Here is a 15,870-nt window from a genome sequence, read left to right on the forward strand (position 1 = left end):
GAGGCGTAGAGAAGGGTAGAGATTAAATGGGTATGGGCAATAGTTGTTCTAGCTGTTGGAGTAAGGAAGGGTTTAATCCTGTACAGGAAGCCTAGTTTTCTGTTAACTGATTTTATTGTTGTGTGAATATGTGTGTCAAAGTTAAGATTATGGTCTGTTGTTACCCCTAAGAGCTTGGTGGTTGGGTCAGGAGATATGACAATGCTGTCATTGTATATAACTGTGAAGTCAATAATTGGGGAGGACTTTTGTGTAGGAGTGAAGAGTTGTAGTTTAGTCTTTTTGGGGGTTCATGAGGAAGCTATGCTGTAAGAACCAGCTTTCTACTATGTTAAGCACTGTTTGGGTAAGGGACTGGAGTTCAGGTGCGGAGGTGGCTGAGCATATTAGTGTGGAGTCGTCAGCATATTGGATACATATAGCTTGAGGAATGATTAGATTAAGATCATTGATAAAAATCGAGAAAAGGAGAGGGCCCAAGATTGAACCTTGAGGGACGCCTAGGGTAATAGGAAGGTGAGAGGATAGATTATTCTCCCAAAGCATGGCCTGTTGCCTGTTTTCTAAGTAGGATTTAAACCATTGTAAAGCCTGTGTATCTAGTGAGAGAGACTTAAGTATATTCATAAGTAGTTGATGGTTAACCATATCAAAGGCTTTTGATAGGACGACAAAGAGTGGTGAGGATAGAGTATTGTTGTTTTGTTTTTTATTAATGCAGTCGGAAAAGGATAAGAGGGCCGTGGTGGTACTGTGGAAAGGCTTGAAGCCATGCTGACAGTTAGCTAGCAAGTTATTTTGTAGTAAGTGGTCTAATAGTTGGTGGTGGATACATTTTTCCATTATTTTTGTTAAAGGAGAGAGTAAAGCTATTGGGCGGTAGTTTGAGAGTTCAGTTGAGTTGCCACCCTTATGCAGTGGGATAATGTGGGAGATTTTCCAGGTAGATGGGATGGTTCCTTCAGTAATGGCTCTATTTATTAGGATGGAAATAGGAAAGGCTACTACTGCTGCAGCTATCTGTAGATATTCTGCTGGTAGAAGGTCAGCTGAGGGGGTACAAGGTTTTAGTTTTTGAAAAAGAGTGCAGATGAAGGACGTTGGTACTAGTAAATGAAATGAGGGAGGTAAACTAGTCAAGGAGGATGACGAGCTAGTGCTAACAGGAGGTAATGAATTAGCAAGAGACTGGACAGTCTCAGTAAAGAAGGTATTAAAGGCATTAACAATATGCTTGGGACTCTCATGGGTGGAGCCTGTTGGGGTGGGAGTTTTGGAATGACCTTGATATAGGAGTCTATTTATACCTGCCCAGAACATTTGAGGTTTATGTTAGATGAATGTGCAGGTGTTGATATGGAGTTTAGAAATGCGGATTTCAGTGTTATTAATAGAAGGTGGTTGCACATCTAATGATGTAACTTGCAGTTCTGTTTTATATAATATTGCTATCCCCCACGCCCTTTTTGGTTTTGTGGTCTATCCTCAGGATATTGTATCCAGGTGGGGTGATTTCATTGTCTTGCGTTACAGGTTTTAACCATGTTTCTGTTAGGCAAAGGATGTCAAAGGAGTGAACATCTAAGACGGCATGGAGGTGGGCAACTTTATTGTTTAAGCTCTGTATTTTGAGGTGTGCTATAAGGAGAGAGTTAGATTATTTAGTAGAGGGTTGAGATGTAGAGGGATTTGGTTTATGGGGGTCAGTGGTGGTTGTGGTGTTGGGACCAGGGTTGGGATGGATATCACCGTCTAAAAGTTTAAGTTTGTTAATTCTATGTATGATATACAGGAATTTACAGGGTGTATTTCGTGTTTTCTTGGGTTGGTTATAGTTAATGTGGACCAAACAATGAAACTTTGGTAGCAGATAGGAGGGTGTTTATGTAATATTTATGTGGTTTAGATAAGGTGCCAGATTTGTCAGGGAAGTTTGCTTAAAGGGATGGTTAAAGTTAGTCAAGGTTTGATGTTGATATTTAGTTAGGACATAGGGTTTAGATAGTAAAGGTAGGAGTGCATGTAAGAGGAATAGTTTTGTGTGTTTAGACATGGGTGTTATGGGTACAGTGAGGGAAAATGTAAATAAGTTGCTAGCGTAAGGTATTATAAACAGGACAATGGAGGGAGGCTCTCCCTAGTATTGTAATAACTTAGGGTGTCAAGTATGTAAATTGGTTGTATTGTACTTAGTAATGTAATGAGTATCTTTAAGTGCTAGAGGTATGGTAGATAGTACTTTAATTAGTAGGAGGGAGGTCTCACAGCAACAGCCAAAAAAAATTAAAAGAATAAAAACAGCACTGCACTGTAATAAGCCAATCGATACATTCTAAGCGATAAGCTCCTTACAGTTGGATCAGCATCACCTCAGCTCTGTCTAAAAACATGAAAATAATGAAAAATAAGGGATGTTTATACCTCTCAACCTCTTACATTAAGAAATATAGACAAATGCCATCCAAATGGGGGAACAAAGGCTTAAAAACAGGGACATACTTTAATTATTGCTCTTGTGAACTTATAAAGTTGATAGAGTAACTGTGTTTGTTTTAATACACCTTTTCAGAAGGATCCGAAATCTGAAATGCAAATATAAGTCATTTAGTGACTTCCTTCCTTACATCATGCCACTGATTTGCCAGAAAAACACACATTTTCTGAGGAACAGACCAAAAAGTTGCGACTAAAATCTGGGCATTCTACGATAATGTGACACATATAAGGATTTCTTCTGCTGAAGAGTACACTCTTCTGATGAATTTGGGGATCAATGATAGGCTGGTGCTTCCCTTTGCTGGGAAAATAATTTCCCTTGGGGGGTGGCTTCCATTTTTTTAATTTTGTCAATGCTTTATAGCTTTTATCTCCGGGAAACTTAAGAGTGTTGACTTGTAATGAACTATCTTGACAATGTAACTTAATTTTAAATGGCTCACTTGTTTTTTCCTGTCATTTTAAAAGTAATGTAAGGTAAATGAAAACATTCAGAAGGAATCCCCCAAGATCATGGTGGTGACTCCCTTCTGGTCCAGGCAAACATGGTTCTCCCTTCCTCTGGAAATGGCCAAGGGCAATTACCACAAGCTTCCTCACAGAGTGGACCTACTCTCACAAGAACAGGTGTGATTGATACACCCCAGCATCAGCTGACTTCAAATGACTGCCCGGATGATGCAGCCATAACTCCTTTTAGGTACCTGTTTACTGAGGACATGCAGCAGATACTAATGGAGGCAAGAAAGCCTGCTACTAGAAAACCATATATTAGCAAATGGAAAAGGTTTCCTAGTTAGTGCCAACAACATAATCAGCACCCGTTCAGGTCTAGGTGTTCTCTGCTTTTACAATATTTGTTTGAGTTACTATCCTATGGCTTTTCTTATTCCTCTATCAGGGTTCATTTATCAACCATATGAGAATGTCTATCTGTGGATCCTCCTCTTTCAATGCAGTCTCATGTCAAAATGTTCTTGCAATGGGTTTTGCATAGAAGAATGCATGGATCATGCCATCCCAAATATAACAAAGATGCTGTCCTCCAAAAAAATGAAGCTAATCTGGTGGTCCCCTGCCATAAACAAACTCTACAACAGAAGAAAGAAACTGTTGCAAAAATGAGTAAAATCCCATGATTGGAAAGCCTCCCTTGTCAGCCTCAGCAAGAAGGTGACATCCCTCATAAAATTCTCCAAAGCTAATTGCATAAACAAAATCACCACTGATTGTAAAGACAACCACAAGGCAGTCTATAGTTATCTCAAGAATCACAATGGCAACACTCAGATCTGCTTTGAGCTACACCACAATTGATATGGCCAACATCCTGGAAGATAGGTTCAGTGTTAACTGCCTCCCCGTCACCCCCTAAAGTGCGCATTTCAATAACGGAAAAATGCCAAGTGTATGTAATCACAGATGCACAGGTTAAAACCGCACTATCCAAAGCCAAGAATACAGCATCTATGGCACCAGATAACATCCCAGGCTGTATCTTACATGAACTACAAAATGAACGGGCACCCCACCTAAGTACCATGTTCAATAATAGCCTCACTTTGGGCTTTGTGCCTAATGAATGACGCACAGCTACTGTTATTCCACTCTGGGGGGGGGGGTGCCACAGACACGAGGAACTACTGCCTCATTAGCCTGATGAGCCTGATTTGCAAGGCCATGGAACGAATCATCATGAAAATTATAAACAAAGACATAGGAAACCTTCAAACTCTGGACTCCACCCATTTTAGGCTTATGAAAGGTAGATCATGCCTCCTAAACCTGATTGACTTCATTGAGGCAGTCACCAGAGTCGTGAACTAGGGTAAGGTGGTTCACACAGCCTATCTAGAACTTGCTAAGGCACTTGACACCATCCCCCACTCTGGAATAATAGATAAACTCACTAATCTAGGCATAGACCCCTATGTCATGTGATGTGCTGCCAACTGGCTGACTGATAGAACCCACACTGTGCAGGTAGCTGACTCCAAATCCAACTACAGACCAGTAACAAGTAGTGTCCCACAGGGTTCAGTCTTGAGTCCACTCCTGTTTGGCATCTACTTCTCTGAAGTTCAGGCTAGCACAGAGGGTCTATGGCTAAGAATGTTCGCAGATGATTGCAAGCCGGGCGCCATTATTGAATCCCCAAATGATGTGGACATTCTACATTAGGGCCTCACTGAGACAGATGCCTGGTGTCAAAGACATGGCCTCAAGCTCAATGCCGTCTCATATCACCTACTCAGGGGCAAACTCTGCTGATCTCTGATCTCAGACCAGTTTGCTTAGGCTGACCATGTCAGGAGCATAAGCTTCATGCTATATAACAGTAGGAATTGCAAGGGCACAGAAACCCATTCATTACGATAAGGTCATGGTCAGATTCAGAGGGGTCCACATTTTCCCTTCTGTTTGACTTTATCAATAATGCAAATGGAATGAGCTCTACTGGGTTCCTACAAAAGTTGCTGAAAATAATACTATATAATAGGCTTATGGTCGACAATGCCATCCTTATCACTTGTGTAACAGTTTTTGGTTGTTACTATGACAAATATGCCTCTTTTTCCAATGTGACATTGTTCACTATAGTAGACTTTTCTGCTCCTTGCAAACTTTTTTAAGTTTCATTGATTTCAACATATGCAAATTAGGGGTAGACAACTTTCTCCAAACTAAATCAGATCAGCACAAGTTACACTTGATACACTGAAGTGTATATAACATCGCATTGTTGGAGTCGCATTAAAACAACCTCGATAATGCTGTCAAAATCATCCTGCAAAGCACCCAATACAATGACCAAGCATTCAGCAGATAGAGACTTGTAGCAGCAGAAGTAAATTACAGCATGAGGCAGTAAATATTGCATTCATATGTATGACAAAGAAATGAATATTTCAGTAACTAGAAAAATGCACACTATGTGTTCTGCAAATATTATTTTCTGTAAAATATAAATTGAACAGTTTTCAGTGCTTCATATTATTTCCAAGCCATACCAAAAATTAATTTTGTGTCAAGTTTTTTTCTGTCGGGAAGTTGAAACCTGAGGGAACATGTGCAACCAGATGATTAGATGTTTAAAGATGAGGTAGTTATTTCAGTAGATTCAGTGTTGAGTCCTACATTTGCCAAGTGCTTGGGACTTTGCAAAATTTCCATCTAGTTCTAAAGAACATTGCCTTGGTGTTTGAAAATTTTAAATACACTTTATTATTGTTAATCCAGTTGATAAATGAGTTGAAATGTCTGTGAAATTTGAGTTCATATTAGAGGGGAGAAAGAGGCTGATGTGACTATGGAGATATTATCATAATGTGGTGGGTAGAAATGGTAACTGGAGACTTTGATTATGAAAACTGAAAAGAATCGGGGTGGTGTAATGTAATGTAAGAAGGTAGCATATGGGAAACAAACCCATTTCAGATCTTTTTTCACACACACACACACACACACATATATATATATATATATATATATATATATATATATATATATATATATATATATATATATATATATATATATATATATATATATATATATATATATATATATATACCTACTTGTAAGGCAGCCACAACAGACTCCTGCATAACTAGCAACAGTCCAGTTGTGGCTATGTTTACATGATGCTCTGAAAATGGCCAGGTATACAGTGAATAACCACAACAGCCCAATAGTGATATACATCATGAGGTTGGAATAGGTAAATTCTCATTAAAAGGACCATGCATATGTATAGGCCCAGCATGTAATAGTGTACAGTATGCACACAACATGCATATGAGCACACACTTGTAAGAGTGTATATATACATACATGCGGGTCTGCAAGATACAGAGTCCTGGAATGATGTGCCATGAGTTGGAGATATGTGTATGGTCAGGAACATAATACATAATCACATATATTTGCACATCCCATTGGCTGAACTATGTAAAAAATACATTTCCTGGAGTACATAACATGTGTGTGCACACGCATCTCAGTCCAACAGCCACATATCTCATCAGCAATGACCTATCATGTCAGTGTCAGAAATTTTTTTATTTATTTTATTTAACATTTTATTTAACATTTGTTGACCGGGAATGTCCGACTAGGTTCCACAGATCCTGTTTTCAGCGGAGGCCTGGGGAGAAATGCTCCAAATGCATGTCTTTGGAATGTGGGAGGAAACCGGAGTACCCGGAGGAAACCCACGCGAACACAGGGAGAACATGCAAACTCCACACAGAAGGCACCCCAGCCGAGAATCGAACCGGAGAACCTCTTGCTGTGAGGCGACAACATTAACCGCTGCACCACTGTACCGCCCAAATGAGAATCGCATTGTGCACACCTGCAAGCTGTATAGGGCTAAACATAGTTGGTGAGCCACCATGGGCTTTTAATGGCTCATAGCATCCTGTAAAGGAAAAAGTGAGTGGTATGCATTCAAGTAGTACATCTGTAAAGAAATGTCACCAATCTGCCATAGAGGGCATAGTATGAGAAGCAATAACAATGTTACAATTAATGTAACGTGAGCAGCAACTGTTACAAACATTTTTATACTGGGCTTGATGTGTAAAATACATGTTATAGTTTGCAATACTGGTAGGGATTAGGGACTAGGGCCCGCATATGAAGTATAAGACCATACTTGCTAGTAGGAGATGTGCGCAGTCACTTAATGTGCCCATTTCACATCTCAAACAAGAAAATGGTACACTGATATCAGTGTTCTGCACCACTTAACAAATGAAAAATGAAATAGTTAGGGAAACACACTGTGACCAGCATACTAAGAAGAAAAAAAATGTACCTCTGTGGATACCAGCAATCTCCAGATACACCAAAATGGTACTGTCAAAAACATGCACAGGACAAATATTCTGTTGCCCAAAGTCAGAATGCATTCCATACATTGTTAGATATTCTGTTACATATGAAGAGTGATGCAAGAGAATGTCATGCAGCTTTAGTCTGCATGGACACTTATGCATGGAACAGGAAACAACAGACACAAATGAACACACTGCTGTGGGGATCACAAACCAGCTGCAGAAATGCTTGCAGGAAAAGGGTTAGTGATGCTAACTATGTCAATGAGTATGGCAGCTGTAACCAAGATGGGTTATCAGACACTAAAACAACTGGGAAGAGGTGGACATGTTCATGTGCTGTATTCCATGATATGCAGAGAAAGGTATAAAAGAGATGACCCTTTGAAAAGCCTCAGCATGTCCATCATTAACAAGTCACTGAGTGATCAGCCAGTATACTAGGTATCTCCACTATGCATGACAACAGACTAAGAGGAATGATAGTGAACACATGCAGTTTTGTGTTGATGGCTAAAATTATATAAGTGCATGGCTTTTTCCATATGTACCATGGAAAATTAATCAAAAGATGTTCAACAGGGTTTATGCAGGCATGTTAATATTTGCAGCAAGTTTCTAGTAAAGAATAGCTATGGCAGAAGTGAAGTCACACACATATGGATGGTTGCAGGTATCTTTTATACATCAGCATCAAATGAAGACTGTAGAGAAGCACATAGGACTAGGAACAAAGCTATATATGTATGTGGTTTGATGCTGTGCATTTTTGGTTACATCTCTAATACACACATTATTTTTAAGGCAGTTTATCAGTTGAGATAGCTGTAACTCTATTAACTGTTACATTACAGAGTTCATAAACCTCTTCTCAGCAATCTGTCATGCTTGGAAAGACCTTTGTAAGGTGGAATTAGTGGCAGAGATTCAAAGACAAAGGTGCAGCAGAGCAACTTGCATGGCACATGTCCAAGTTGTGCAGCTCGGCCTAAGGATCACATCAAGTTTACTAGAACAAATGCAGATGATAAATTGGAAATAAACCTGTACATTCCCACAAGCTTAATATCCCATTAAGTAGGAATGGGCTTTACTATGAATCACTCAACTGCAGCATTTTTGCAGCTATTAATTGAGTGTCCTACCAACCCGCACACAGTAGAGATGCAGAATAGACACACACACACACACACACACACACACACACACACACACACACACACACACACACACACACACACACACACACACACACACACACACACACTCACACACACACTCACACACACATACACCGGTGATAGTAAACCAACCTCAGGTATTGTCTGTCATGGAAAGATAAATAGAGCTGAGTCAGTCTTTTGATCACAGCTCCGCTCTAGGCAATCACTCTGTCTTATAGCACACACGATGCAGAGACACCCACCCTAAACTGATCCTTTTACATCCATGAGCTTTTTCACACAGCAACATATGATCACACATGCATTAACTAGACACACATATCCATGATATTTCCATTCATATCGGATAACACCAAGCAGCAGTCATCTGCGACATGAACAGACAGTCGTGCATACATCTACAATAGGCATTCCTGCACAGTCATAGGCTCACTCATGTTATGCATTATCCCTTTACACTACTATATTGTAATGTGTATATATATATATATATATATAAAATGGATCTCCAGTCTGTGTAGGGTGAAGATATTCCACTTACCCTTCCACAGACTCCTCTTAAGAAATGCTCTTTAAGAAAATGTGCAGCAGAAAGGGGGAACAATTTGTGTTATGGTTTAGGGAATAAGAAGGACTTTTTTCTAACATGGAGTGGTGGATTTATAGAATAGTTTTTGCAGGGAGATAATGGGGTCATCAAAAAGAAGTGACACAAGAAAGCCTGCAGCCATCAAAGATATTCTAGGTAGAGGGAGGAGAAAGCTCGTTAGGATGGAGAACCATACCTTTCAGCTGGTATGATTTTAACCCTTAGATTTGGTGTTGCTCCCTCTAGACTTAAAATGTTCCTGAAAGTGAAACCTATTTCTGGGTTCAGACTTTACTGAAAGCATAATATAATCCTATAAAAATATTCACTAGCACTTACTTAAAAAAATAGACTCTACAGTAATAAGCCGACAGATACACTGTAAGCGATCATCTTATTACAGTTAGATCTACAGCCATATGCTTTGCCGTTAAATGGCAGGACTATGACCCCTCAGCAAGAACCAAATGCAAAAAAAAAAAATAGACTCCACAGTAATAAGCCGATGGATACACTGTAAGTGATCGTCTTATTACTGTTAGATGTACAGCCATCTGCTCTGCCGTTAAATGGCAGGACTATGACCCCTCAGCAAGAACCAAATGCAAAAAAAAAAAAAAAAAAAAAAAAAAAAAAAAACATGGACTCCACAGTAATAAGCCGATCGATACACTGTAAGCGATTGGCTTATTACAGTTAGATCTACAGCTAGGGTTGCCAGATTTCTAAAGGGTCATAGAGGGTCACAAAAAAAAGTGAAGACCAAAAAAAAATGGTCTTTCATGCAGCTGGCAGTTCTGCATTAAACAAAAGTAGAATGGACATGAAACGCATTCAAACTTCCAAATACTCACTTCTAGACGGAGGTGCACATTTAGGGATGCTGCTACAAAACTTATAATTAACTTTTAAGGAGCTTTTCTCTCCAGGCCTCCACATAAAATGGGCTTTCACTGCCCAGTAGACTTTCCTGCTAATCCTCTTGGCAAAACAGCTATGCATACAGCTGAGAGAAGATTTCTTCAATTTTTGCAGTGTCTTATCATTAGATCAATGCTTTCAACTTTTACAAATATCACAGAATGTCTGAATTTTTACCTTATGTGTATGTATGTATGCATGTATACCACCCTCTTTTCTCTTTTTATATGCAGTTCATTAAAGCAATTAACCCAATCAACACATTTTAAAATTAATTAAACAATTAATTACAGTTGAAATTTGATTCCTCCATTTAAAAACCATCAATAGACATTTTAAAAGTATATAAACACATATATACATTTTCCTATTCTTGTTAACCAAGCTAAAAAATCCTTTTCATTTAAGGATACACTTTTAAAAAAAAACATTTACTTGTTGAAATGAATTACTTGTAAATGTAAACATTCTCTTAATGCATAACTTAACCTTAAAAGAAACAGAAGGAACGAAGAAAAGGAATTTGTTGATTGGGTTAATTGCTTTAATGAACTGCGTATAAAAAGAGGAAAGAGGGTAAGGTGTGTGCATCTGATGAAGTTTCGTTTTGGAGTGTGAATAAAGGGAACAAAAGCGCTAATAACCTTACCTGCCTGGAGTCTGTTTTTTGGAGGAGAGTTGCCCTGTGTGTTCTTTGTGGACATTTGGTTTGGACTTTTTGTTTATATTGTTTATTCTGGTGTTTATTTGAAAGAAAAGGAAAAGGAAGTCAAGAGTTATTATGGATAAGAGAAATAATTGATGACATCATAAATAAAAATGTAGAAGTGAAGGTTATGATGGGGATATAAGTAACATTCATGATAATGTTCAATGTAAATCATTATGGGGAATTTTGCAGGCATATAATGTAAGCAAAAAATTTTACAAGTAATAAAATCTGTTTATGAAAGGAACTATGTGACACTAAATGTAAATGGCTGGACTGGGGAAGAAATAAAAATAGAATGTGGAATAAAGCAGGGCTGCCCTGCTACTAGTGTAATTTTCTCATTAGTTATGAATGTAATAGTGAAGGAAATTAATAAAATGTCAGAGTGGTGGTGGATACAAAATGATGAAGGAAGTACAATTGCCAGTAATTTATAATTATGTGGATGATATTGTATTAATTGTTAAAAATAAAGTATGGATGGAAAAAGTAAATGAACAATTAAGTATAAATTAAAAAAATGGTTTAAGTATACATAAGGAGAACAGTAAAGGATTTGGTTTTGAAGATATGATAGGAGGTGTTGAGTTCAATGAAAACGTAATATCTGGAAGGAATGAATACAGACATCAACAATGGGATAATGTACTCAAATAAGTAAAGGATAGGACTGTTTTTTTGGAAATCACATAGATTTTCATATAGAAAAAAGCATGCTTGTTGAACACCATGGTAATACGAAAAAATGGTTATGTTGCTAAAATATATATGATTCCCTTTAAGTATGAACATTAATTAATGATAATTATATTCTCTTTTATATGGGGCTCTAGACTGAATCCAGTCAAAAGAGAGATTCTGTACATGAAAGAAAAGCAAGGAGGTTTGTGCTTAATAAGCCCAATAGTACATGCAGCATCTTTAATTTTATATAAGGTATTAAAAGGAATTATGAAGGAAAATAAAAACGTGATAGAAATGATACTGTATATTACAAATACAAAGAACTGTAGGAAGGAATGGAAGTTAAAAAATGAAGTAAAAGTATTGTGAATGAAGAAATGAAAGAGTACCAAAATAAAATTGTGTTATGGAACATAAAAAAGAATATATGTGAGAAAAATAGAAAGGAATGGTACTTAAGAATTACAAAAGCATTTTATTGTACTGATCCATGGAAAGATTTAGAAATAGATGAGAAAAAAGCCATAATGATGAGATATAATAACTATAAAAACAATTTAAAAGTAATGATTTTTTATGGAGATTGTCTATTAAAAAAATGCCAGTTAAGGCAAATATGCCATACATGAAAAAGAAAAATAGAATATGTAATACATGTGGAGTTTGAGACTACTGAGCATGTGCTTTTGAAATGTGAAAGAGTTAATAATTTGTGGAAAGAAATATGTAAAGATAATATAGAGAAAAGTTTGTTAAAGTTTGAACAAATAAATATGGACATAATAGAATTTGGTTATTGTGCTGCACGTAAACAGGAAGAAGTGAAGAAAATGGACAGAGTTATATTTTATACTTCCTGGACTATATGGAATGAGAGACTAAATGAAGTTAAATACAGTGGAAAATAGACTTTGACAAAGATTTTGGAAAAAAAATAATGGTTTCTCTTCCAGGCACCTAGGCAGCCCAGAATAACCAGGAAGAAGATGGATGATGAAGAGAGGCAACAAAATGAGAGGCAAATCCTCTATTAAAGGAAAACTCCAGGCTCAACTACAATTTAACTCAACCACAAGTTGTTTTCTTTCCCTGTAAACTCATCCCAGCCATCAGCAGTTAGCAGAACACAAAAAGAAGTTTGCCAGTTCTACATTTCTGCCTTTCCATAGCATAGGGCAGGGAAGTCCATACCCATCCTTTGGTATCGCAGTCTTTCAGGTAGAGTTGATCTCTAGCTTCCTGACATACCTTTGACACAATCAGATCAGTAGTCCTCTCTCATCCTGATCCTCCCACACTGTGACATCACCATTATGTAGTCTGGCACGCTTATTAGCTACTATAAACTACTGTAAAACTTGTTGTACAACTCTATTCCATCCACTGTTTCCATCCAGAGCAAAAACATCATTGTATCAAGGCATTTTTCCAGCAAGACAGCAAGCAAAGTCCATTGAGCATGCACACAATATCCTATATTTGTTTCAGTAAGTTGTTTAAGTACCTAGACTGCATAAAACTATCTTCTTACAATTCTGTGCAAAAGTATAAAAACGTATTTTTCCTTTTGTTCTCTGCATCTGCATTATCATGTTGCTGCAAACGTATCTTTGGTTATTTACAAGTTTTGTGATCCAGTTCGTTGGTCTCCGACTACCCTGTTGCAGTGTGTGCATGTATGTGTTTGAGAAGTATTTGTGTGTGCATGTGTGCACGTGAATGCGTGCCCGAAAGCAGTATGTATGTATGTCTGTGTGCATGCAGAGCAGGTTGTGTCTGTGAAACCAGTGTGTGTGTGTGTGTGTGTGTGTGTGTGTGTGTGTGTGTGTGTGTTTGTTTTTCTGAATGCAGAACTCCGGATGAATGTGTGTGCCTGAAAAAGAGCTGTGCATGCTTGTGTGTGAGAGAGAGTTACCGATGCATGAGAGAATGAGCTGTGTGTATGTGTGTGTGTGTGTGTGTGTGTGTGTGTGTGTGTGTGTGTGTGTGTGTGTGTGTGTGTGTGTGTGTGTGTGTGTGTGTGTGTGTGTGTACATACGTGTGTGTGTGTGTGTGTGTGTGTGTGTGTGTAAGCAGAATGTTTGCATGTCTGTGAGTATGACAGATGGGGGTGTGTGTCATGTATCTGTCAATCTACCTAGGGTGCCAGCAAGAGGAACATCCTTTTTTTTTTCTTGCCTTTAATGTTAGAGCGGGGGGATGTAGATCTAACTGTAATCACTTACAGTGTATCGATCTTCTTATTACTGTGGAGTCTGTTTTTTTTTTTTTTTTTTTTTTGCCTTTGGTTCTTGCTGAGGGGTCATGGTGCTGCCATTTAATGGTAGAGCAAAGGGCTGTCATTTGATAGATGCAACATAAAACACTTTCTCCATAAGATAAGCATATCAAAACATGTTTTAGAAGGTTCAAAACAAGTCATATGACTTGAGTCATGTGAATGAGGAAGTGGAACAGATCTGCAAAGATATAGAGATGTACTTAGAGTGAAATATTTTATAGAGGTTGTAAATTATGTTTTCGTTTTCACGGAGAGACTGAAAATCCATGGGACTGTCTGCTGCATACATTTCTTAGATTTCCTCTTTGTTCTTATTTTGTCCAGAAGCTTAGCATAATGTGGTGTTTTGTAATTTTGTTGTTGGTTGGCATATTACTTGTCAACAGAATGTCACAGAGTGTAGGGCCACATGTCTATTGGTTAGAAGACGACTGACTCCAATGGCATGCTTTTTGTTTGTTTATTTTTATATATTAATTGTTAGCCATGTAAAGTTCTACCATATGGTGATGCCTCTTTTCACAAATAGTGCAAACAAATGGTCTACTTAAGCTATTGCTTCCCATTACAGCATGCATACATGGACAGAGGAAATCAAACTCTAAACTTCAGAGTTAATATATCCTTAATACTGTGAAGTCTTATATGAGCAGTAAAACTCATTCAGTCCCTGAACCGCATTGACTGTCATGGGGGCTGCTATAAAAAGGAAGAAATACAGAGGCTCTTTCACTGTGAGTTTTACTGGCAGTGTGGGACTTGGGATTGGGCTGCTGATCTCAGGGCAGTCCCGCTCAAATAGGGACATCTGGAAACCCTGGTTGCATCTGTCAGATGGGCAGCAGTAGGCCCACCATGAAAACCGAGGTATGTCTCACTTTTGCTTAATGATGTACGTAAAACACTAAAGTTTGCTTAAGGACCCCATTCTTACAGTTTTCCTTTCATAACTTGTTAACTATAGGATGCTAGCTGCAGTCTATCGGTACCATGACAATGGCTGCTGTTGTAACAGATCAGAATGACAGGCAAAATAGGAATACCTCCCACCCTTTTACTGCAAGAGGTCTGGAGGAGGATTATTAAAGGCTCAGAAACAGGGACAGATTTTTTAAAATATTACTCTTATAAACTTAAAGCAATGCAACAATAACAGTATTAGCATTTGCCTTCATATACTGAAGGACATGGTGTGAAATTCAAATGGCTGGCAGGATTTAATTTTTTAACTATTCAATTATTTGCCACAAAACCACAAATTGCATATGAAACAGTGCTCTCTGTCTCTCTCTCTCTCTCTCTCTCTCTCTCTCTCTATATATATATATATATATATACACACATACACATAAGGTAAAAATTCAGACATTCTGTGATATTTGGAAAGAAAGCATTGATCTAATGATAAGACACTGCAACAATTGAGGAAATGTTTTCTCAGCTGTATGCATAACTGTTTGTTTTGCCGAGTAGATTAGCAGAAAAGTCTGCAGGGCCAGTGAAAGCCCATTTTTGGTGGAGGCCTGGAGACAAAAGCTCCTTAAAAGTTAATTATAAGTTTTGTAGCAGCATCCCTAAATGTGCACCTCCGTCTAGAAGTGAGTATTTGGAAGTTTGAATGCGTTTCATGTCCATTCTACTTTTATTTAATGCAGAACTGCCAGCTGCATGAAAGACCATTTTTTTGGTCTTCACTTTTTTTGTGTCCCTATCTGACCCTTTAGAAATCTGGCATCCCTGGCTGTAGCTCTAACTGTAATAAGCCAATTGCTTACAGTGTGTCGATCAGCTTATTACTGTGGAGTCCATTTTTTTTTTGCATTTGGTTCTTACTGAGGGGTCATAGTCCTGCCATTTAACGGCAGAGCAGATGGCTGTACATCTAACTGTCATAAGACAATCACTTACAGTGTATCGATTGGCTTATTACTGTGGAGTCCATTTTTTAAATTTTTTTTTGCATTTGGTGCTTGCTGAGGGGTCATAGTCCTGCTATTTAATGGCAGAGCAGATGGCTGTAGATCTAACTGTAATAAGACAATCGCTTACAGTGTATCTCATCGGCTTATTACTGTGGAGTCCTTTTTTTAAGTAAGTGCTAGTGAATATTATTATAGGATTATATTATGTTTTCAGTAAAGTCTGAACCCAGAAATACGTTT

Source organism: Protopterus annectens, chromosome 13.part0 (assembly GCF_019279795.1).
Source record: "Protopterus annectens isolate FY-2018-M chromosome 13.part0, PAN1.0, whole genome shotgun sequence".
In the NCBI taxonomy this organism is placed as follows: Eukaryota; Metazoa; Chordata; order Ceratodontiformes; family Protopteridae; genus Protopterus; species Protopterus annectens.